We start from the raw sequence: 23,861 nt of genomic DNA, 5'->3' as shown, positions 1-23,861 counted from the left end.
AGTGCTACTCCCCCACCTTTTCTGCCCTGCCTGTCCTTCCTGAACAGTTTATAACCATCCATGACAGTACTCCAGTCATATGAGTTATCCCACCAAGTCTCTGTTATTCCGATCACGTCATAGTTCCTTGACATCACCAGGACCTCCAGTTCTCCCTGCTTGTTTCCAAGGCTTTGTGCATTTGTATATAAGCACTTGAGATAACCTGTTGATCGCCCCTCATTGCCAGTATGAGGCAGGAGCCCTCCCCTCACAGACATTCCTGCCTGTGCTTCCTCCCGGTATCCCGCTTTCCCACTTACCTCAGGGCTTTGGTCTCCTTCCCCCGGTGAACCTAGTTTAAAGCCCTCCTCACTAGGTTAGCCAGCCTGCTGGCAAAGATGCTCTTCCCTCTCTTCGTAAGATGGAGCCCGTCTCTACCCAGCACTCCTCCTTCATGGAACACCATCCCATGGTCAAAGAAACCAAAGCCTTCTCTCCGACACCATCTGCGTAGCCATTCGTTGACTTCCACGATTCGACGCTCCCTACCTAGGCCTTTTCCTTCCACGGGGAGGATGGACGAGAACACCACTTGCGCCTCCAACTCCTTTATTCTTCTTCCTAGAGCCACATAGTCCGCAGTGATCCGCTCAAGGTCATTCTTGGCAGTATCATTGGTGCCCACGTGGAGAAGCAGGAAGGGGTAGCGATCCGAGGGCTTGATGAGTCTCGGCAGTCTCTCCGTCACATCACGAATCTTAGCCCCTGGCAAGCAGCAGACTTCTCGGTTTTCCCGGTCAGGGCGGCAGATAGATGACTCAGTCCCCCGGAGGAGAGAGTCCCCGACCACCACCACCCGCCTTCTCCTCTTGGGGGTGGTGGTCGTGGAACCCCCAACCTCAGGACAGCGCATCTCATGCCTTCCAACCAGCGGAGTCTCCTTCTGCTTTCTCGCCCCAGACATATCATCTGGTCCACTCTCCGCAACGATACCTGTGGAGAGAACATGAAAGCGGTTAGTTACCTGTGTCTGTGTTACTGGAACCCGGACATTCCGCTTACCTCTTCTGGAGGTCACATGTTGCCAAGCTTCTTCACTGGTCTCTTGGCTCCTCTGTGCAACCTGCTCTATATCTGTAGAGCTTTGTGCCCCTAGAAGCCTATCCTGAGTTTCGTCCAGGAAATCCTCAGTTTCCCGTATGCAACGCAGGGTTGTTATCTGTTGCTCCAGACCTTCAATCTTCTCTTCCAATATGGAGACCAGCTTGCACTTTGTACAGACAAAGTCGCTTCTGTCCTGTGGAAGAAAGACAAACATGGCACATCCAGTGCAGGTCACAACAGCTGAACCCCCCCCTTCCATATCACCTTCCTACTATGAGCTTCCTCAGAGCAGTTTGGAAGACGTAAGCCTCACTGGGCTCCCTCCAGGCGAACTCCCAGGCAAACTCCTGCTGTGTGCTGCTCTGCTGTCCCCGCTGCTCAGCTGGTTCTCCGCCGCTCAGCTGGTTCGCCAAGCTCTGGCTATTTTTAAACAACTTGAATTGAAATACATACTCTTATTTCAATTCAAGTTTTCTATCACACATTTTTCATATAAAAAACTAAGTTTTAGGCCTAACCTCTGTGCTAATGTCTTTAAAGGTGACCTGGAAAGGATTTTTGGGCTTGTATCCCTTATTGCTTCTTGATGATGCAGAAAGGCCTTCAAAGTTGTACGTGTTTAAATATTTTTTCTGCTTATTTTCTACATTAGAAATATCAAGTTTGTTGTTCTTTGGTTTTGTTGGAGGACCTCTTGGATGTTTGTGAGCACTAATTCCATAATAAAAGGGGCAAATATGTTGAATCTTTTATTAAAAGCTTTCTTTATCAAAAAGGTTAATAAGACATTGAAGTTCAATAGGTGTCAACAAAAATAAATTTACAAAAAAAAGTTTTCAATAGTTTGACTAAAGATACCTTCCCTTCTCAATTTTGTTGATTCTTGTGTTGTTAACATTTCACTAGTTCTTCAGTCATAATAGAGTCATGCAACCTAAACAGGACTGGAATTTCTTGTAAAAGGCCCATCTCTTGCAGGCTTTACTTTTTAAATAAAAATAAAAAAGTCAAATTTTATCCCTTTTGAAGGTCATCTATATTCCAAAAGCCAGAGGGGAAAGAAACTATATCTTTTTAAGCTTATTATTTCACTACAGTGGTAAACTCAACCATTCTGATTCTTAAGAACATAAGAATAGCCATACTGGGTCAGACCAATGGTCCATCTAGCCGATCATCCTGTCTTCTGAAAGTGACCTTGCCAGATGCTTCAGAAGGAATGAACAGAACAGGGCAATGTATCAAATGATCCCTTCCCTGTCGTCTACTCCCAACTTCTGGAAGTCAAGGATTAGGGACATCCAAAGCATAAGCTTGTGTCTCTGATCTTCTTGGTTAATAGCAATTTATGGACCTATCTTCCATGAACTTATCTAATTCTTTTTTTAACCCATTTATACTTTCGGCCTTCACAATATCCCCTGGCAATGAGTTCTTCACACAACACACACTCAACTTGTGGAAGTAAATAATACTTCCTTATTCACTTTCCCCACACCATTCATGATTTTATAGACCTCTATCACTATTATATCCCCCCTTATTCTTGCTAATAAGAGATAAGTATACTGTACCATACGTATCACATTCAGGTGGCTATACCAGATGGAAAAAAATGACTTTTTCCTATATGCAATTTAGGTTGAAATTGCGCAGAATAAAAATGAAGGAAAGCAAACCATAATGTCACACAATAAAGCTAGTCTTCAGTGACCACTTAAGGAAGCATGGTTGCATAATAAAGATGGATCAAAACTGATGAAGTTTTAATGAAGGCAGAGCAGAATTGCCCTCAGTGCACTTGTGGAAACATTGGAGTGGTCTTTTAAGAAAGAAGGATAGAAGAATTACAGAAACACGTCTTCCATAAATCAGTTCACCCTACAAGGGAGTGTTAACAACGCTGATATTTTTTTAAAAATCGACAAAATATTTTTTAAAGATGAATAAATTAAAATCTCAGACCTATGAAGCATGAACTGTAACAAACTGCATTGCTCATCTCCTTTTCATTGCAACCTGTTTTTCATCTGTCCATTACCTATTTTTGTTGTAAGCTCTTTGTGACTTGGACCTTGCTTTTATACTGCAAGAAGTTTGGCACACGGTCGGCACTACATAAATAATAATGAATGGGCTCTCATAGAGATGTCACTGTATAAATGTTGCTGAAACTACCATCTTGCCAGAGGAGATGGTGCAGAGGAGATTGACTATACTCATCCAGCATTATCACTTTTTGTTTCTATATACTGTGTCTGTTGGCAGAAAAAAGTAATTATTAACAGATTCTGTTTTGACAAGTAACTGTCGTGCAGGAGGGGCAGGCTCCTAAGAGGCCAAACTGAAGCCTTGACTGTTTTTGGTAATTAGATCCCATGGTACTGCAAAATAACAGGTGAAACCACTGCCACCATGACATTATTTATTATTTGTATTACTGTCATGCTTAAGAGTCCCAGTTATGGACCAGAACCCCATTATGCTAGGTGCTATACGAACACAGAACAAAAAGGTGGGTCCTGCCCCAAACTAGGTGTTTTGTTCCAGGTTTTCACCTTATACAAAGTCTTTTCCTGCCTGATCTTCTGCTGACCAGAGATCAGGAACTCCAAGCCTTCACAACTGTGATTTCCCCCCATCGGGCCTTCATATCACCAAACAAAACAGTATGGTTCAGCCCTCTTGGCCAGTTTGAAGGGATGCAGCTGATGACACAGACAGGCACCGAAAGACCCTCCAAGGCTGGCAACAGAGGCCATCATCCCTGAATCCCAAATACAGTTCTAAAAAAATAACCTCAGAAGGAACTCCCCTCCACTCACACCCTTCCTAACCCAATGGGCCTTTCTCAGCCTGGGGTTCACAAACCATCTCTATTCCATGCTCAGGGTGCACTACCTCCGTATGGCACTCTCACCCACCTAGGAGAGACTGACTATAAAAAAAGATAATATTCTGGGCAGCATGCCCAGAGGTATCATATCACAGAACAGAGAGGTAGTACTGTAAAACCCTCTTGATATGGTTCTGGTACAGCTACACCTGAAATAGTGCAATTAGTTGGACATTTCTCCACCAGAAAGACATTGACAGGTTGGAGAGAAATTAAAAATAATTCACAGTCTGGAGGAATTGAATTATGAGGAAAAGTTAAGGGCTAAATAGGTAGAGCTTGGCAAAGCAACACATAAACTAAGCAAATATTTACCTAGGGCAGTTCAAGGAGGAAGAACTAGGACTAAAGAATTAAATGTAAGAGATGAAATATTTGGACTAAGATTAGGAGAAACTTCCTGACAATGAGCTGTATCTAGCTGTGGTTAATGCATGGCCTTAAATGAATTCGGCTTCTTACAGATCCCCAAGCAAAGGAACAGTTTCTGTCTAATCCATCTATCTAGGCACGGTGGCATCAGGAACCAATTCAAAGATGATTCCTAGAATCATGCTACTTACAATCCTATTGTACTATCAACATTCTCCCTGGAGTAATGAAAAACAGCCCAGCACTTTATGAGTCATGCAAATCTACTTTATAGTCCATTACAGAACAATCACTGTAGAAAAGACCTAAACAAAGAAATAGATGCAAGGATATTTTCCCACTCTTAAAGAGAGAGAAGGAAAAGGTCAGGCAGCAGTTTAAGACTTTCCTTCTGTACATGTCCAAAATTGCTTGTTTACTTCTTTATGTTATAATTCTTGTTCACTTGCTTGTGGCATACTGGCTATAATATCTTCTGTGATTTTCCAATCTATCTCTCTAAGATAGGTGGGTTTTTTAAAAACATTTTATCAATTTCCTTTCCATAATGCACAAAATTCTGAGAGTCTGAGATTCTAACCTCAAAGTGGTTCAAAATGTAGCCAGCTAAGTAATGCCATCCGTAATGCCATCAAAATGCCTACATTTTGTAGGAAATGGACTTCTAGCATAACTGCAGCCATGAATGCTCCTTCCACTGCACTGCTCTATACAGCCCGCTTGTTTCCAACACACCAAAGATCAACCCCCATATAAGTACAGCATTGTAATAGACACTTTGTTGTCATCCCACCTGTTCTCCTAAGATAAGCAACGTCAGTGTGTGCATGGGAGATGACTAAGGAATACTTTTGGTTATGTCTACAGTAGACTCTTGTTTTTGCTTAGAAACCTCCCCGCATTGCAGTTTCACTGGCATTCTAGGGCTGGTCTAGAAAACACGGTGCTGAAAATGTCAGTAAATGCTGGTACCCTGTCTATAGCAGTGCGCCTGCCATTGTTGCCACCAGAGGAATTGCAATGGTACTAATGCAATGATGGGTAATTTCTCCCCAAAAATCTAATGTGGACAAGGCCTTAGTGTATGTGGTTTTGGTAGTTCAGCAGGTTGACAGTGATACCCCTTCCTTGACTCATCATCCCTGAGCCAATGACACAGTGCAGTGTTAAGAGGTGCTATTCTGGTATTATTTATTTGTATTATTGTAGCACCTAGGAGCCCCATTCATGGACGAGACCTCCATTGTGTTAGATGCTGTATAAACACAGACCTGAAAGACAGACCCTGCCCCAAAGAGCTTACAATCTAAGTAGAAGATAAGAGACACCAGATGGATACAAGTAAATTGATGGGGGGGTACAAGGAAACAATGAGACAATATAGGTCAGCATGATCGGGAGTGGTTTTAGCACAACAGCAGCACAACCGTTGTCAAGTTTTTGTGGGCCTCCTGGCAAAGGAGAGTTGTAAGGAGGGTTTTGAAGGAAGACAATGATTTACTTTTGCAGATGTTCATGGGGAGCTTTTCCCAAGTATGAGGGGCAGTATCGGAGAAAGTACGAAGGTGCTTGTTTGAAACAAGTGGGTGATGGATGTTGACATCATGGACTGATTGGAGGGCAGAGTCAGCCTTCTGATGATGTTTTCTATTGGATGAGATCTACCACCAAATCCTTGCTCATTTGTAATCATTAAAATTCCATGGCAGGTGCTAACCAATGTTCCCTCTAATTTTTGACAGGCCGTGTACACACAAAAATTCTTCTGTGCAAATAGTTGTGCTTCTGTGCAAATTTTTGTGCGTGCGACATTTCGCCGTGTGCGCGGGGTTTAGGATCAGTGTGTGCAGGCACACGTGCACAGCTTAGCGGGAACAGTGGTGCTAATCTCTTACCAGCGACCTAATCAAATTCTACTTTAGGGTATGGTTATGTCTTCACTGCACAGCTGACCTGGGCTCTGATTCAGGCGTTGTCCAAATTCATCTCTCATCCACACAAAAACTTCTCACCCAATTTTGGTATACTGTCAGCCCATGCTAGCTGGCCTTTCTAGGTCTATAGACTAAACCCTAAGTGCTGCTTATTCTCATGCTGGTAACCCATCCATTTTGCACTGTGGCTGTAGGCTAATTAACTTGGTGCTGCTAGTTCTCCAGTTCCTCCCGAGCAATATTATCTTGCCATCAACCCTCCTCTCTTTTTCTACAGTGGAAGTCACTGGTTCAAATTTTAAACCCCACATTGCACAGAGGCTGCACAACTGGCAACAGTTCTACACTTCTCCTGTGCTTCCACACCACTGGAACAGAGGAGATAGCATCTGGGACGTTATCCTGCCAGCTGGCCAGAGGCTGACACCAAGGTGTGGATAGCCCTTACAACAACAGAGAGAGCCAGGAACTTCAATGCAAAGATTGTAATATAATCTCAGATTAATACATAGAATTGATAAACTGCTACACCACCCTAACATTGTGCTCACTTTATCCCTTTTTCCCATTTTCCCCTCCAAACCAAGGATGTGGAAATACAAGGCATCCATTTCTACCCTCACTCACCTGGATCCAATCCAGTTATCAGAGGGGCACTTTCTGACGGTTTATACCAAGCCTGTAAGCCAGCCCAGTCATGAATCTATTCTTGGCCAACGTACGCCCTCTTCTCTTCACATGTATTGTATAGTGCATAGCATCTCCCAGTGACCTGAAGGGCATTACATGCACTGGCAGCCAACCAGTTTTGTAGGCAATGCCACCTTGCGTTCTGTTGGACAAATGTACATTCTACCACCATCTTACAACTATGAAACCTTCTTCCAGGTGTTCTCACATCAGGCCAGGGCTTCATGAGCCAGGGCAGCAGAGAGTTGGCTGGGTCTCCCAAAACAACAATGGACACAGACCTTCCCTCTCCCCCTCCCCACCGCCGCCCTTGATAGTCATATTGGAGGGTGGAAATAAAGTCCCACTTGTCCAAATTTGAAAACATCAGCTCTCTGAAATACACTGGTATCATGCACCCTATCCCTGCTTCCCATATTGGTGTCTATGATTCTCCTTCCATGATTAACTCACATAAGTAGTGAGTAGTATCCTTTTTGATTTACAAACTTATAAGCATCTTGGATGGGGGAGGGGGCACACAATGGACATATGTGTCCCCAGTGGCCCCAAGACAGTTCGGGAAGCTCATTTGCTCAAATTTATTTCTGGGCCATTATCAATCTTCACCACACTTGGGTGAACCACAGCAATAATTGTCTTGCAAACATCCATCCCCACAGCACCGCCATCCCCACAGCACCGACGGTTCACTTGCCAATGCCAAATTGACCAGCAACAGACCTGCAGCTGTCTGGGGTAGCCAACTTCCAGATAGTAATAGTAAATCTGCTTCTGGACTAGTATGGCCTGTCTCAGCTGCATGTCCTGGCACTGAAAGGTGGGGAGCAAGTTCCTCAAAGAAATGTGGCCTTCTCCGTGCAGAAGTTCTGGGTCCACTGCTGGTCATCTCAGGTCTTAATGATGATGTAGTACCAGCATGCCGAGCTTCTAGCCCTGCTCCAGAACCACTGGTCAGCAAAGGGGGACTTCACAGCTATTAAAACTTGCATTCACAGTTTCCACTGCTCCTTGTCTGCATGCAACCTGTGTGATCTCCTTAGCAAGCCACGCTGCCCTCTGCTCAGAGTGCCAAGCGGCTGTCAAAATACCCTCCACCATTTCTCATGCCTTGTTTCTACCTCCTGGTTCTGAAACGAGAGTTGCAGTAATGCCAACATTTGGAACAGCTCATTATCCTGAGTTGGATCCATGCCCTGTGACTGGCTGGAATGGAAGCCACAGACAGACATCTAAAGCAGGCCAAGCCAGAAGTGATTTGCTTTACTGAGCTGGTAGGCTAAGCCCACTTCCGCACAGGAGCCTAGAAAGGACAGACAAGTTCTCTCACCATACACTGCAAGCTGAGCAGAGGTAAGACCTTCAGGGTGTGACCCTAGAAATCTTAGTACCTCACATGAGTGTGGATGCAGCAACTCGAGTAGGACTATGCAGTGTGAATACTCACACCTGAGCTAGGCTAACTGGGTGCTAAGACTCAAGTGCCCAGCACTCAGATTAACTCTGCAGTGAAGATATACCTTCAGTTAAGTTCATTTTGCATACTTAAAATGCACCTGTGGTTTCACTTGACTATAGTGTAGTCTTCATTTTCTGGCCTAACTGGTTAGTTAGTATTGCTGGGTGCTGCTGAAAAGTTGCCGTGTTTCATTCCAGACGTAGCAGCATTTCAGTTAGTGGCTGAAATGATCCCAGTGTATAGTCTGTATATTGATTTATAAAGTGCTCTGAGGTCACAGGAACATAAAAATCACCATACTGGATGGGACTAGTGGTCAGTACCAGATGCTTCAGAGAAAGTTGTAAAAGCTTTCCTATTGGGCATTTAGGCACTGACATGCCCATGGAGAAAATTTCTTTCTGACTCCACGGCAGTTATTGGAAGACTGGTTTTCTGAAGCAAGAGGGTTTATATCCCTTATAAATTTTATTCTATCCAGTCTAACGGCACCTAATTGTTTTTTTAATCCAACTTAGCTCCCAGGACCATTAGAGACAAAATGTGTTATATAAGTTTAAAATCATTACCATAGATATTTTCCTCTGCAGATTGCAAATTTGGAATTTGCTTATGCCTTCATGTCCAGGCTCACTTCATGTCCAGATTCCATCTACAAGTGTTTATAGGACAAGTGATAGATAAGAACTTGTCTCAGCACATCATGACCCATGCTCTTTGCTTCACTGGTGATGGCAGCCTTTTCTGTTCACTTACCGATTTTCCCCACAAACACCTTTATGCTGTCCCTTATGTGTGGAACAAAATTCCCAAACAAATTTGCATAATCATTATCCTGTCCTCCTTCAAGTTCATTCTTAAACCACACTTCTACTGCAAAGCTGATAGTGTACCCATGTTTATTACTTTTGACCCCTCCCCCCCATTTATGTTTTATATGCCCCTCTCATGTCTTTATTCCTATTTAGATTACAAGCTGTTTGAGGCAGGGAGTCTCTTGTATTTTATTTTATGACTATGTGATTTGGAAGTGGAATCTTATGTCTCACAAGCTGGAAATGGGACCCGCTGGTCTCCTCATAAATCGTCTCTCCCAGCCTACCACCACGACCCTTCAATTGAAACCGCCATGGGAATGTGACCAGGCCAGTGGTGTTCAGCTCCATATCAGTGGCCATTTTGGAATCCTTGGGGATTCCTCCATCTTCCAATCTTTCCCTCACTGTGCCTACTTGGCGCCGTCCTCTAGAAGGGCAGAGTATATGCAGTGGGCAGTTCTGTCTCCAGAGTCCAGTACCGAGCACCAAGAACCAGAGCAATACCTGTAGAAGAAATTCTGCCCTTTCCAGTCTTGGCTTCCTCTTCGTCCCCTCCCGATGAAGTTGTTTTGTCCAGGGCAACTTCACCCTCTCCTGATGATTTAAAAGTTTATCAGGAGTTGCTAAAGAAAGTGGCCGCAGACTGGGGCATACAGATCAAGAAAGTCAGGGAGTCCTCACCTTGACACCTTGCCATCTGTGGGTGCCTCCAGGATAGCTCTGCCAATTAATGAGGTAATACTAGGGCCTATAAGGGCTTTATAGCATCTTCATTGCCTCCCACCTCAAAAAGGGCAGAAAGAAAATACTATGTACCCTCCCAAGGTTTTGAGTACCTTTATACTCATCCACCACCGGGCTCGTTAGTCATGACAGCGGCTAATGAGAGAGAGCAACAAGAGCACCAGGCTGCCACCCCCAAATATAAAGACACTAAGAAGCTAAATTTATTTGGCAGGAAGATTTATTCAACAGGGTGTTGACATCTGCGTATTGCTAACCAACAGGCTTTGCTGGGGCTGTACAATTTTAATGTATGGGGCTCCGCAGAGAAATTCAGAGATCTACTTCCCCACAGAACATAAGAGCGGCCATACTGGGTCAGACCAAAGGTCCATCTAGCCCAGTATCCCGTCTTCTGACAGTGGCCAATACCAGGTGCCCCAGAGGGAATGGATGGAACAGGTAATCATCAAGTGATCCATTCCCTGTCCCAGATTCTGGCAAACAGAGGCTAGGGACACCATCCTGGCTAATAGCCATTGATGGACCTATCCTCCATGAATTTATCTAGTTCTTTTTTGACCCTGTTATAGTCTTGGCCTTCACAACATCCTCTGGCAAAGAGTTCCACAGGTTGACTGTGCGTTGTGTGAAGAAATATACAGAACATTAGGCAGTAGCTCACTTCCCTGGTCAATGAGAGCAGCCTGGTTGCGAGAACTTCACTACAGATGGGGCAGGATGCAGCAGACTCGGCAGCTTGAACCATGGCTTCCATAGAATCATAGAATCATAGAATATCAGGGTTGGAAGGGACCCCAGAAGGTCATCTAGTCCAACCCCCTGCTCAAAGCAGGACCAATTCCCAGTTAAATCATCCCAGCCAGGGCTTTGTCAAGCCTGACCTTAAAAACCTCTAAGGAAGGAGATTCTACCACCTCCCTAGGTAACGCATTCCAGTGTTTCACCACCCTCTTAGTGAAAAAGTTTTTCCTAATATCCAATCTAAACCTCCCCCACTGCAACTTGAGACCATTACTCCTCGTTCTGTCATCTGCTACCATTGAGAACAGTCTAGAGCCATCCTCTTTGGAACCCCCTTTCAGGTAGTTGAAAGCAGCTATCAAATCCCCCCTCATTCTTCTCTTCTGCAGGCTAAACAATCCCAGCTCCCTCAGCCTCTCCTCATAACTCATGTGTTCCAGTCCCCTAATCATTTTTGTTGCCCTTCGCTGGACTCTCTCCAATTTATCCACATCCTTCTTGAAGTGTGGGGCCCAAAACTGGACACAGTACTCCAGATGAGGCCTCACCAATGTCGAATAGAGGGGAACGATCACGTCCCTCGATCTGCTCGCTATGCCCCTACTTATACATCCCAAAATGCCATTGGCCTTCTTGGCAACAAGGGCACACTGCTGACTCATATCCAGCTTCTCGTCCACTGTCACCCCTAGGTCCTTTTCTGCAGAACTGCTGCCTAGCCATTCGGTCCCTAGTCTGTAGCTGTGCATTGGGTTCTTCCGTCCTAAGTGCAGCACCCTGCACTTATCCTTATTGAACCTCATCAGATTCCTTTTGGCCCAATCTTCCAATTGGTCTAGGTCCTTCTGTATCCTATCCCTCCCCTCCAGCGTATCTACCACTCCTCCCAGTTTAGTATCATCTGCAAATTTGCTGAGAGTGCAATCCACACCATCCTCCAGATCATTTATGAAGATATTGAATAAAACCGGCCCCAGGACCGACCCTTGGGGCACTCCACTTGATACCGGCTGCCAACTAGACATGGAGCCATTGATCACTAACATCCTATCATCCTGGTTACAGTCTTCTGGTCTCCTCTATGAAGTCCAGAATACTATGCAGGACTTGCCATTTGAGGGTCCTTCTAGAATTCTACATAGACAAAACCAAGCACTTCCATAAATCATCCCAGCTGTTCATAGCAGTGGTGGACAGAATAAGAGGACAGTCAGTCTCCACCCACAGAATTTCTTACTGGATCACCTCCTGTATATGCATGTTCTGTGACTTGGCCAACGTCACTCCGTCTAGCAGAGTCACTGCTCATTTGACAAGGTCACAGTCGGTCTTGGCAGCCTTTCTGGCACATTTCCAATTGGACACATTTGTAGAGTGGTAACTGGTTCTTGGTCCACACATTTGCTGCCCACTATGCTGTGGCTCAGGACTCCAGGGATGATGCCAGAGTTGGATGGGTTGTTCTCCAATCTTTATTGAAATAGACTCTAATCCCGTCTCCTATTTTATGGCTTGTGAGTCACCAAGAGTAGAATGCACATGTGCAATCACTCAAAGAAGAAAAAAACGGTTACTAACTTGTTCAGTAACTGTTGTTCTTTGAGATATGTTGCACAAGTCAATGCCACAACCCACTCTCCTGCCCCTCTACATTGGAGTTCCAGCAAGAAGGAACTGAGAGGGACTAAGGGAAGCCCTGCCTTTTATATCTGCACACAGTGGCATGTGGAAGTAGGGGGAGCTCATCAACCCAGTAAAAAGTGTGAACTCCTAAAGCACTTTAACACTCTTATGATGGAGTCAGAGACAGTCCTCTGGGCATTTTAGTCTATCTTGCCACCCAGGCAAGCTGGACTATATGATAGATGGTCACTTTACACCAAAGATCACAGCAATATTCAGTTTATTGCCAGTCCTAAAGGACCACTCATTTACTCAGGTCAATTTTACTCAGATCTCAAATGAGAGACAACGCCTGTGGTCAATCCTGTAATACACTAACTAAAGCTTTATTAACTAAGAGAAGAAATAAAGAGATTAAAGCCAGAAACATACATACACAAATGAGGTGCAATTTTAAGTTCAAAAGGTAATAGAAGCTTCTATAATAAGCAAACTTTTATGTCCTTTGGGGCTAACCCAAGCCAAGCAAGTTGGGGATTCGTTGCATTGGTCTTCACAGCAGAGAACGTGAGGGAGATTCCCACACCGGAGCCATTCTTTTTAGGTGACAAATCTGAGGACGTGTCCCAGATTGAGGTGTCATTAGAGGAGGTTTTGGAACAAACTGATAAATTAAACAGTAATAAACCACCAGGATCAGATGGTATTCACCCAAGAGTTTTGAAGGAACTCAAATATGAAATTGCAGAACTATAAACTGTGATATGTAACCTATCAATCATTTAAATTAGCTTCTGTACCAGATGACTGGAGGATAGCTAATGTGACACCAATTTTTAAAAAAGGTTCCAGAGGTGATCTTGGCAATTATAGGCCTGTAAGCCTAACTTCAGTAGTGGACAAACTGGTTGAAACTACAATAAAGAATTATCAGATGCATAGATGAACACAATATGGTTGGGGAAGAGTCAATGCGGCTTTTGTAAAGAGAAAGCATGCCTCACCAATCTATTAGAATTCATTGAGGGGGTCCACAAGCACAAGGACAAGGGTGATCCTGTTGATATAATGTACTTTTAGACTTTCAGAAAGCCTTTGACAAGGTCTCTCACCAAAGGCTCTTAAGCAAATTCATGGGATAAGAAGGAAGGTCCTCTCACGGATCAGTAACTGGTTAAAATACAGGAATCAAAGGATAGGAATAAATGGTAGTTTTCAGAATGGATAAAGATAAATAGCAGTGTCCCCCTGGGCTCTGTACTGGGACCAGTGTTGTTCAACATATTCATAAATGATCTAGAAAAAGGGGTAAACAGTGAGGTGGCAAAATTTTCAGATGATACAAAATTACTCAAGGTGGTTAAGTCCAAAGCAGACTGCGAAGAGTTACAGAGGGATCTTGCAAAACTAGGTGACTGGGCAACAAAATGGGAGCTGAAATTCAATGTTGATAAATGCAAAGTAGTGCATATTGGAAAACATAATCCTAACTCTACATACAAAATGAGGGGGGGGTCTAAATTAGCTGTTACCACTCAAGAAAGAGGTCTTGGAGTCATTGTGGATAGTTCTCTGAAAACACCTGCTCAATGTGCAGTCGTGGTCAAAAAAGCTAACAGAATGTTAGTAACCATAGGAAAGGGTTAGATAATAAAACAGAAAAATATCATAATGCCACTATATAAATCCATGGTATACTTCCACCTTGAATATTGCATGCATTTCTGGTCACCCCATTTCAAAAAAGCTGTATTAGAAATGGAAAAAGCACAGAGAAGGGCAACCAAAATGATTAGAGTATGGAACAGCTTCTGTATGAGCCAAGATTAAAAAGACTGGGATCGTTGAGCTTGGAAAAGAGGTGACATGGGGAATATGCTAGAGGTCTATATAATCATGAATGGTGTGGAGAACGTGAATAAGGAAGTGTTATTTACCTCGTCTCATAACACAGGAACCAGGGGTCACCTGATGAAATTAATAGGCAGCAGATTTAAAATAAACAAAAAGAAGTACTTCTTCACACAATGCACAGTCAACCTGTGGAACTCATTGCCAGGGAATGTTGTGAAGGCCAAAACTATAAATGGATTAAAAAAAGAATTAGATAAATGCATGGAAGATAGGTCCACCAGTGGCTATTAGCCAAATCGATCAGGGATGCAAACCCATGCTCTGGGTGTCCCTGAGCCTCTGACTTCCAGATGCTGGGACTGGACAATAGGGGAGAATCATTTGATGCTTGTCCTGTTCTGTTCATTCCCTTTGAAGCATCTAGCACTGGCCACTGTTGGAAGACATGATACTGGCTTAGATGGGTCATTGGTCTGACCCAGTATGGCAGTGGTTCTCAAACTAGGGCCACCGCTTGTTCAGGGAAAGCCCCTGGCAGGCCAGGCTGGTTTGTTTACCTGCCGCGTCCGCAGGTTCGGCCAATCGCGGCTCCCACTGGCTGCGGTTCGCCGCTCCAGGCCAATGGGGGCTGCAGGAAATGGCGCGGGCCGAGGGATGTGCTGGCTGCCCTTCCTGCAGCCCCCATTGGCTGGGGACAGCGAACCGTGGCCAGTGGGAGTCGCGATCGGCCGAACCTGCGGACGCGGCAGGTAAACAAAGTGGCCCAGCCCGCCAAGGGCTTTCCCTGAACAAGCGGCGGCCCTAGTTTGAGAACCACTGCAGTATGGCCATTCTTAAGTTCCTATGCTACAATATAGGTAAGTAACCATTTTTTCCTCGAGGGGAAGAAGCATGTACACTGGAGTGAATTGTTTTAGTAAGGTTCTAGATTTTTGTTTAAATTAAATATACACGCTACTATGTATTTATGTTAGAGAAAGCAAGATCAAAGAAATGCCCCTTGGACGTGGAGAGGAAGGTGGTGAGGTTTGTGATGCTCCTTAGTTATTTGAGGAGTTTATTCCACAGTCTCAGACTGGACCCTCAGAAAGTTCTGTTTCCTGCACTGGTGAGCTTTACCCTTATTGTTGAAAGTTACAGTGTGCCCAAGGAGTGCACATGTCTATCACAGCCTTCCCCAGAACTTTAGGCAGTATTTTTGATATCCTGGACACGGGGCATGGAGTGCCTTGGAGATAAGGACTGAGAACTTGAGTCAGCCCTTGCTAACACAGCAATCATAGTTCCTTGCTAGCATGGCACAGCCCTTCCCAACATGGCATCCAGTGGCCCGCATCCTCTCTGTAGGGCTTCGGCTTTCCTAATGTGCTTGCATGTGCCTGATGGTAGTTTTCTCATTTCAAAATTCTGTGGCCCTCTCCTTCCCACCATAGCACCCAATGGCCCATACTCTTCACTACTAGGCCCTGTCTGTCCCGCCACAGCACCCAGTGGCCTATACCCCTCCTCCACCCCAGCACCCAATGGTCCATACCCTCTATCACAGCACCCAGTGGTCCATGCCTCTCCTCCACCCCAGCACCCAATGGTCCATACCCTCTATCACAGCACCCAGTGGTCCATGCCTCTCCTCCACCCCAGCACCCAATGGTCCATACCCTCTATCACAGCACCCAGTGGTCCATGCCTCTCCTCCACCCCAGCACCCAATGGTCCATACCCTCTATCACAGCACCCAGTGGTCCATGCCTCTCCTCCACCCCAGCACCCAATGGTCCATACCCTCTATCACAGCACCCAGTGGTCCATGCCTCTCCTCCACCCCAGCACCCAATGGTCCATACCCTCTATCACAGCACCCAGTGGTCCATGCCTCTCCTCCACCCCAGCACCCAATGGTCCATACCCTCTATCACAGCACCCAGTGGTCCATGCCTCTCCTCCACCCCAGCACCCAATGGTCCATACCCTCTATCACAGCACCCAGTGGTCCATGCCTCTCCTCCACCCCAGCACCCAATGGTCCATACCCCTCACAGCAGGGCCCCTGCTCTGCCCTTCCCACTGTGAAGCCTGAGCCCAAGCCCTTGGAAATCCACAGGTCTCTTTCTACTGATTTCCGAGGTCTTCAGATGAAGCCCATAGGGTCCAGCTCCCCTTTCCCCCGCTTATCAAGCTGGGGGCTTGACCTGCCTAAGATGGCGCTCCTTCCCCCCCTTTTCTCATCGCGACAGGCCCCCGACCTCCCAAACATGGCGCCCAGCGCCCCCTTAATTCTCCCCTTTCACTGTAGGCCCCCGACCTCCCAAACATGGCGCCGGCCGGCACCTCCCCCCCCCCACCACATCCCTCCTAATGCCATGCTGGGCCGTGCCCTCCTCATCATGGCGGCGGCGCCGGCCCGTGACGTCACGCGTCCTCGGCCTCCTCCTGCTGCTGCTGCTGGTGCCCGCCTCTCGCTCGCTCGCCATTGCGGCGGCTCAGGGCGAGCCGCGCCGTGTCCCCGCTCGGCTCCCTCCCCGGCCGCCGCCTGGCAGTGGCTCCACGGCGCAGGCCCGCTGCAGCGCAGCCGCTCTGAGGTGAGTGTCCTACCGCGCAATCTCCCAGCTCCTCCAGCCCCGGCGCAGCCGCAGCAACGCGGGGCCCCCGCCGGCTGCCCAGGCACCCCGCTCCGGAGCCCGCGCCGCCGGCTCGGCCTCTCCCGGCCCGGCCGGGTCCCGGCCCAACTCCCACCTCGGGGAGGCGCAGGCCGCGCTAGGCCCGGGCTGGGGAGGCGGCGGCGGCGGCGGCGGCGGGGGGGCTGGACCCCCCTGCCCCGGGGTGGTCTCCCCGCGCTCGGCTGTGGGAGGGGTGGGCTGAGGGAAAGGCGCGGGCGGGATCCTTCGCGCCCCCCCCTTCCTCCGTGGGGTGACCTGGGCGCTGCTGCCGGGAGGCGAGGGAAGGGGGGGGCTGCTCGCCCACCCCGCTGGGGAGCAGGATCCCTGCCTGTGACCCCCACCCCTTCTATCCAGGGGTGGGGAGAGGGGCCGATCTGCCACCCCTCTGGGGAGCAGGATCCCTGCCTGTAACCCCCACCCCTTCTATCCAAGGGTGGGGAGAGGGGCTGCTCGCCCACCCCGCTGGGGAGCAGGATCCCTGCCTGTGACCCCCACCCCTTCTATCCAAGGGTGGGGAGAGGGGCCGATCTGCCACCCCTCTGGGGAGCAGGATCCCTGCCTGTGGCCCCCCTTCTATCCAGGGGTGGGGAGAGGGGCCGATCTGCCACCCCTCTGGGGAGCAGGATCCCTGCCTGTAACCCCCACCCCTTCTATCCAAGGGTGGGGAGAGGGGCTGATCTGCCACCCCTCTGGGGAGCAGGATCCCTGCCTGTGACCCACCCCCCTTTCTATCCAGGGGTGGGGAGAGGGGCCGATCTGCCACCCCTCTGGGGAGCAGGATCCCTGCCTGTAACCCCCACCCCTTCTATCCAGGGGTGGGGAGAGGGGCCGATCTGCCACCCCTCTGGGGAGCAGGATCCCTGCCTGTAACCCCCACCCCTTCTATCTAGGGGTGGGGAGAGGGGCCAATCTGCCACCCCTCTGGGGAGCAGGATCCCTGCCTGTAACCCCCACCCCTTCTATCTAGGGGTGGGGAGAGGGGCCAATCTGCCACCCCTCTGGGGAGCAGGATCCCTGCCTGTGACACCCCTCCCCTTCTATCCAGGGGTGGGGAGAGGGGTCAATCTGCCTCCCCTCTGGGGAGCAGGATCTCTGCCTGTGACCCCACGTCTTCTTTCCAAGGGTGGGGAGAGGGGCTGATCTGCCACCCCTCTGGGGAGCAGGATCCCTGCCTGTGACCCCCCCTTCTATCCAGGGGTGGGGAGAGGGGTCAATCTGCCACCCCTCTGGGGAGCAGGATCCCTGCCTGTGACCCCCAGTTCTGGGATGGGGAAAATAAAGGGGGTTGTTCCCCATTCCAATGGGATGTGACTGACACCCCTGGCAATCTAGGGAAGAGGGCTGGAAGGTGTTTCTCCTCTCTGCCCCCATGGGAGAAGGGTGCTAATAGCTAATGGGAAAGGGGAAGGAGTGAGTCTGGAGGGACTTACTCCTTCATTCAAGAAGCGAGCTGGCATTAGGGGGCGAGTGGAGGACTTATGCTCCTGGATCTTAACCACTGCTGTAAATGTGAGGTGACACCTGAAGGAGCTTTCTTTTTCCCCCTATCTTGAGCAAGTTCTGCTGTTCTTTGGAGTGAATTATGGGGACAGGTCTGGGCTCTGACTCTTCCACTTCCAAGGAATGGAGAAAGGATGGTTGGGTTCAGAAGCGGGCAAAAGCATGTGTTGCATGAACTGCACGGGTGGGTATTGCACTCGAGTGGCAAGAGACAGGATCCTCAGTGCACTCAGAAAGAGTGGCTGATAGTGGGGAATGCAGTAACCCTTATGTACGAGGATGTGTGTTTACCTTTTCCAGCCTCCTTCCACCCACCCCCACCCCCACCCCCAATATCTAGCATTGGCTAGTGCAGTAATGTGTTTGCTCCTCGGTACTGATTGCTTTGCAGGTAGGTCTAGTCCTTTCCCACTTCTGGAAATTAGGAAGGCAGTTCCAGTAACTCACGTCCTCTTTTTGTAAAGAGGGTGCATGTGAGTATTTTGTGGCCAAGATCTTGTTTTGGAGCCACTGTATGGTTTGTGGGACAAAATACAGCCTAAATCATTCAACCAGAATTTTCTTGTATAATGTATTCAAAGGGGGAATTTAAGTCTTTAGTTACAAGACAAGCGTATTAGACTCAAAATACTTCCTTCCTTCATTCATGCAGGGTCCCTGATTTTTTTATTATAACTACTAGTAATTTCACTTTCAGTATGTAGGGAGATGCACCTTTGGATACACTAATCTTGTAATCTCCTTTGCTCTTTGTTTCACCCATTATGGCCTCCATCATCAGTTCTTGACGATTGACTCTGATTTACTCGGGGCAGCACTTACCGTTCTTTTTTTTATTTTAATACAGCAGTCTTCCTGCTGTTCCAACCAGAATTGTCTGATCACTTCTCCTGCCAGGTTTTCCGTTAGTGGGAATATTTTAGGTATTATGGTGACTGCAATCATGTGTGTTTTTAGTGGTTTGCTTATACCAAACATTTATTATCTGACCTCATGACTGATTGTGTTCACCTTTACATCAGCTATAACTCTAATTCATCAACATATTGCTCCAGCATTATAGTGGCTCATTTTTTAAAACCTTTACATTCATTTTTAAAGGCCTGATGCCGGGAAATAATCCCTTTGAAGTCTAGATGTAATTCATCTCCTGAATGCACTAGAATTTTACATTTAACCCAGGATAGGGTTGGGAATAAAAACCAACCAAAAATAAAAGAGAAAGAAAAGGGTCTACAGTGATGCTCTCAAGTCAGGAAACACCAAAGTATATTTGCCATCAAACCTCAACACTGTGGGTGTGCATTGTGGTGTAGTCTCTAATTATATGATCATATACTATTTCCCATGTAACCATACTTTTTTCCACAAGTGTAGCTACATGTAATGCTGTAAACCACAGTTTATGCCATATATACAATAAGTGCAGTGCATAAGGCAAGAGCTCCTATGGACTCTTGTCTCTCTATACATCCATCATGAATAAGTCAAGACAAGGAGAGCCCTGCTTCACTTATTGTATGTTAACATGTGCATCAGGCTGTGTAGCTTCATAGATTGGAATAATGTTTACATTTTATGAAATATGTATGGCCTGTTGCACTCTTACAGGATATACAGAGAACGAGGCAGGGTTCCTGTTAAACACTGCTCATTTGCTACAGATGTTTTGTAAGCATTTGACTGTAGATAACTTATGCATGCATGTACTCTGTATACCTGACTTTGCTTGGAGTATTGCATGAGTGTTTAAAATATTGCTACTCTGCAAAATCAGAACCAGTCTTCAAGTGAACATCCAAAGGCTCATCTCACAAAGGAAGCATCCACACAGTGTCACTCAGGAAAGTTAAGATGAATTAGTTAAAGATGTGAAAGTGAAAGCACATTATTAAACCACTATGGGATGCTCTCATTCAGGTGTAAAGTGGCCTCAGGCCAGATCTACACAAGGAGCACTTTGCCAGCATAGCTGTCCTTGTGTACCAATAAAGTGCTTCCAATGTGGATGCAGGTTTTGCCCTTCCATTGCTGTAGTGCAGGGGTTCTCAAACTGGGGGTTGGGACCCCTCAGGGGGTCGCGAGGTTATTACATGGGGGGTCGCAAGCTGTCAGCCTCCATCCCAAACCCCACTTTGCCTCCAACATTTATAATGGTGTTAAATATATTTTAAAATGTTTTTAATATATAAGGGGGGTTGCACTCAGAGGCTTGTTACGTGAAAGAGGTCAACAGTACAAAAGTTTGAGAACCACTGCTGTAGTGTGTGTCTGTACAATGGGCTTACACTATCACGGCTGCGGTGGTGTAGCTATGTTGCTGTAACTCCCATAGTTATTTTGTCCATAGTTATTTGAGTCAAATATTTGTTGCAGCTTACTCAGCTTTCCTGTGGTGAACTTCATTAGCTGTTCAATAAATAGCAGTTACACATATTTGGTTAAAATTAGAAGTGGTTACAGTAAATTGCATAGCAATGTAAGCAGTGAGAGGCTTTCAGCCCTACCAGGTTAATTTACTCTCCATACCATGAGCTCATGTTGTTTCCAGAGCTGTGTTGCTGTATTATATGCTTCTCTGCAAATTTTAGGTGAAATTCATCCCACTGTGGAGGGCCTGCTCAAAGCCCTGTGAACTGCTTAAGGCCCTCTGTATTAAGAACTTAAGTGGTACATAGACCCTTCTGCGCTTCACTGGAATATGTTTCACCCTCTAATATTTCTTTTGGACTATTTCTGTGTTTTTAAAGTTAACACATAAATGAGGAACATGTGCTTATATTTTAAAATTAAACATTACTCATGCCCTTGGACACAACCACTTATTACTTCTACAATATCAGTTTAAGTGCATTTAAAGTTCCAAAACCCACTAAAGAGTTCAAATGCTTATTTTACTTTGTGTGTCTGCCATTTTCTTTGAGTTGTGTAATCATATGTAGCTAATACTGTATTCTTAACAGCGAGTTGCTCTTCATCTTCTATGCATTAAAACAAACCCATGCATATCATGGCAACATCTTATAGCATTCAGTAAAGGACAGCTTACAAGTTTTAAGTACTGTAGTAGCATTCAGTTAAGAGAAAATAACTAAAGATTTTGACAGAAATTCCGATTTAAGATCTGTTGTGAAATTGGATTAGTTTTCATGAATGTTACGTATTTAAGTCCTTATCCGTTTCAGTTTCCAAATGACTTTTCCCGTCTCTTCCATTAAGACTTCACAAAAAGAAAAGGAGTACTTGTGGCACCTTAGAGACTAACAAATTTTATTTGAGCATAAGCTTTCGTGAAGCTTTAGGCTTGAATAGAGACTGGGAGGGGATGGGTCATTACACAAAGTAAAACTATTTCCCCATATTTATTCCCCCCCTCTACCCCCAACTGTTCCTCAGACGTTCTTGTCAACTGCTGGAAATGGCCCACCTTGATTATCACTACAAAAGGTGTTGGTCCCCCCGCCCCCGTGCTCTCCTGCTGGTAATAGCTCACCTTAAGTGATCACTCTCGTTACAGTGTGTATGGTAACACCCATTGTTTCATGTTCTCTATGTATATAAATCTCCTCACTGTATTTTCCGCACTGAATGCATCTGAGGAAGTGAGCTGTAGCTCACGAAAGCTTATGCTCAAATACATTTGTTAGTCTCTAAGGTGCCACAAGTCCTCCTTTTCTTTTTGCGAATACAGATTAACACGGCTGCTACTCTGATAGGTGCCACTAGGGGCTGCTGGACCAGGCAGAGCCCAGCCCGCACATAGAAGACACTGCCAGGGGGAGTGGGAGGGAGCTAGAGGGTTCTGGTGGCTGCAGTTCCCAGCTAGCCCTGAGGGAAGGAGAGGGTGGCGTGCAGGAAACTGTCCAAGTCTGGGGGCGAGCATCAGGCTGTTTCTCCCTCTGGATTCCTTGGCTTTGCGGGGGAGGGTGTGTCGGTGGGTATCTTGGCTGGGGGGCCCTGCAGCTGGGCTCTGGGGGAGGAAGGGGATTCGGGTGTATTGGCTGGAGGGGGGTTTTGAGGGGTGTGGGTGTCTGGCCCCCTGGCTTGGCTCTGGGGCAGGGGGAAGGAGGCAGAGAACCAGGAACTGGGTTATCAAAGGGGTTTCTTTAACACTCTGCTCCTGGGGGACTTTTTGTATCTGTCTGTATTGTTACAGACATACTTGCTGACAGGTATTTTGAAATAATTATGCCAGTTTGTTATTTTGGTAATTTATGTAGTGTTATTTTGACAAAATTTGCAGAATTTTGCACAAAACATTTTTTTTGGCACAGAATTTCTAAAAATTTTAATTTTTTGGCGCAGAATGCTCCCAGGAGTAATCTGTTCATGTACTGGGCCAAGAACACTTAATAGTAAAATATAAATGGCTACATAATACCCCGAAGTTTTCTGTAAAGGATCTAGTTTTCTGTAAACCTGACCAGTTTTTCTGCCATGGAGCAGCCTTTCGTCAAACTTTAAGAAATATCTCTTGTTTTACAGACTTTATATGAGCTTGGAACAGGGACTATATTTTTGTTACAGCATCAAGGTCAATGGGAGTGGGAAGAGCGGGGATCCAATTCAGATTTGGTCTCTGGTCACTCCTGTAATACAGATAAAATAGGGCTGTCGATTAATTGCAGATAACTCATGCGATTAACTCAAAAAAATTAACTGTGATTAAAAAAATTAATCGCGATTAATTGCATTGTTAAACAATAGAATACCAATTGAAATTTATTAAATCTTTTTGGATGTCTTTCTACATTTTCATATATATTGATTTCTGTTACAACACAGACTACAAAGTGTACAGTGCTCACTTTATATTATTTTTTATTACAAATATTTGCACTGTAAAAATGATAAATAAAAGAAATAGTATTTTTAAATTCACTACATACAGGTAGCACAGTGCAATCTCTTTATTGTAAAAGTGTAATTTACAAATGTAGATTTTTTTTTTGTTACATAACCACTCAAAAACAAAACAATATAATTGTTGTTCAGCCAATTGCTAAGACAAACAAGTTTGTTTACATTTAAGGTACTGCCGACTGCTGCTTATTTACAATGTCACCTGAAAGTGAGAACAAGCATGGCAGTTTTGTAGCTGGCATTGCAAGGTATTTACATGCCAGATATGCTAAACATTCATATGCCCCTTCTTGCTTCGGCCACCGTTCCAGAGGACATGCTTCCATGCTGATGATGCTCGTTAAAAAAAATAAATGTGTTAATTAAATTTGTGACTGAACTCCTTGGGGGAGAATTGTATGTCTCCTGTTCTGTTTTAGCCGCATTCTGCCCTATATTTCATGTTATAGCAGTCTCGGATGATGACTCAGCACATGTTCATTTTAAGAACACTTTCACTACAGATTTGACAAAACACAAAGAAGGTACCAATGTGAGATTTCTAAGGATAGATACAGCACTCGACCCAAGGTTTAAGAATCTGAAGTGCCTTCCAAAATCTGAGAGGGATGAGGTGTAGAG

The 23,861-nt window shown here is 46.0% G+C and overlaps 1 protein-coding gene across 7 annotated transcripts in view; it reads left to right on the top strand.

Annotated features, from left to right (window-relative positions):
- Nucleotides 1-16,637: 16,637 nt before the first annotated feature.
- The window catches only part of NRF1 (nuclear respiratory factor 1), a 105,702-nt gene continuing 98,478 nt past the window's right edge, over nucleotides 16,638-23,861 (top strand). For 6 of the 7 annotated variants that reach the window (XR_012156870.1, XM_073328932.1, XM_073328931.1 and 3 more), the window contains exon 1: nucleotides 16,638-16,799. The gene's annotated coding sequence lies outside the window, so the exon portion shown is untranslated. Of the gene's footprint in view, nucleotides 16,800-18,036; nucleotides 18,562-23,861 lie in introns of those variants that run through there. The other variant, XM_073328929.1, reaches the window with a different exon arrangement.

This window comes from Lepidochelys kempii, chromosome 1 (genome assembly GCF_965140265.1).
Source record: "Lepidochelys kempii isolate rLepKem1 chromosome 1, rLepKem1.hap2, whole genome shotgun sequence".
Classification (NCBI taxonomy): Eukaryota; Metazoa; Chordata; order Testudines; family Cheloniidae; genus Lepidochelys; species Lepidochelys kempii.
The sequence above is the reverse complement of the archived record's forward strand: the minus strand, read 5'-3'. Positions and strand labels throughout refer to the sequence as shown.